This window comes from Rattus norvegicus, chromosome 2 (genome assembly GCF_036323735.1).
Source record: "Rattus norvegicus strain BN/NHsdMcwi chromosome 2, GRCr8, whole genome shotgun sequence".
NCBI classification, from domain to species: domain Eukaryota; kingdom Metazoa; phylum Chordata; class Mammalia; order Rodentia; family Muridae; genus Rattus; species Rattus norvegicus.
In genome coordinates this window covers 62,574,623-62,576,238 of record NC_086020.1, presented here as the reverse complement: position 1 = coordinate 62,576,238, position 1,616 = coordinate 62,574,623, and the positions used below count along the sequence as shown (strand labels likewise).

General features: G+C 53.2%; 1 pseudogene; it reads right to left on the bottom strand.

Annotated features, from left to right (window-relative positions):
- Positions 1–220: 220 nt before the first annotated feature.
- LOC108350170 (glyceraldehyde-3-phosphate dehydrogenase pseudogene) lies at positions 221–1,244 on the bottom strand (annotated as a pseudogene).
- Between the last annotated feature and the right edge of the window lie 372 nt (positions 1,245–1,616).

The window sequence follows — 1,616 nt, the reverse complement described above, 5'->3', positions numbered from 1 at the left end:
TAGAATTTTTTTTGAGGGTGCAGTGGAACTTTATTGATGATATTCAAGAGAGAAGGGAGGGCTCCCTAGGCCCCTCCTGTTATTATGGGGTCTGGGATGGAATTGTGAGGGAGATGCTCAGTGTTGGGGGGTGAGATGGGATGGGGACTCCTCAGCAACTGAGGGCCTCTCTCTTGCTCTCAGTATCCTTGCTGAGCTGGGGTGGGTGGCCCAGGGTTTCTTACTCCTTGGAGGCCATGAGGTCCACCACCCTGTTGCTGTAGCCGTATTCATTGTCATACCAGGAAATGAGCTTTACAAAATTGTCGTTGAGAGCACTGCCAGCCCCAGAATCAAAGGTGGAAGAGTGGGAGTTGCTGTTGAAGTCGCAGGAGACAACCTGGTCCTCAGTGTAGCCCAGGATGCCCTTTAGTGGACCCTCGATGCCTGCTTCACCACCTTTTTGATGTCATCGTACTTGGCAGGTTTCTCCAGGCGGCATGTCAGATCCATAATGGATACATTGGGGGTAGGAACATGGAAGGCCATGCCAGTGAGTTTCTCATTCAGCTCTGGAATGACCTTGTCCACAGCCTTGGCAGCACCAGTGGATGCAGGGATGATGTTCTGGGCTGCCCCATGGCCATCACGCCACAACTTTCCAGAGGGGCCATCCACAGTCTTCTGAGTGGCAGTGATGGCATGGACTGTGGTCATGAGCCCTTCCACAATGCCAAAGTTGTCATGGATGACCTTGGCCAGGGGGACTAAGCAGTTGGTGGTGCAGGATACATTGCTGACAATCTTAAGGGAGTTGTCATATTTCTCGTGGTTCACGCCCATCACAAACATGGGGGCATCAGCTGAAGGAGTGGAAATGATGACCCTTTTGGCTTCACCCTTCAAGTGAGCCCCAGCCTTCTCCATGGTGGTGAAGACGCCAGGAGACCACGACATACTCAGCACCAGCATCACCCCATTTGATATTAGTGGGATCTCACTCCTGGAAGATGGTGATGGCTTCCCGTTGATGACAAGCTTCCCATTCTCAGCCTTGACTGTGCCCTTGAACTTGCCGTGGGTAGAGTCATACTGGAACATGTAGACCATGTAGTTGAGGTCAATGAAGGGGTCGTTGATGGCAACAATGTCCACTTTGTCACAAGAGAAGGCAGCCCTGGTAACCAGGCTCCCGATACGGCCAAATCTGTTCACACCGACCTTCACCATCTTGTCTATGAGAAGAGGCTGGCCCTGCACGAGAAGATGCGACTGTCTCTGGAACAGGGAGGAGCAGAGAGCCGGGGATAGAATTTTTGATGTTTTAGACTTTGCATTTAAATTTTTCTTTAAAAAAAAAAATGAGCCGACTTCGGGTATTTAGCGGGAGTCCCACACCCGCAGATCCCGGCCCACAGCAGCTCTCTGCTCCCAAACTCCATGGGAGAGAGCCCTCACCACCTGGTCAGGTGGGCACTCCTGAGGCTGCAGAGCGGAAGAGACCACCAACACTGCCCACCCCTGCCCATATCCCTGGCCCAAGAGGAAACTGTATACGGCCTCTGGGTTCCCGTGGGGGAGGGCCCAGGAGCAGCAGGTCCGCTGCGTCTGAGACACCGCCGGAACATGAAGGGACC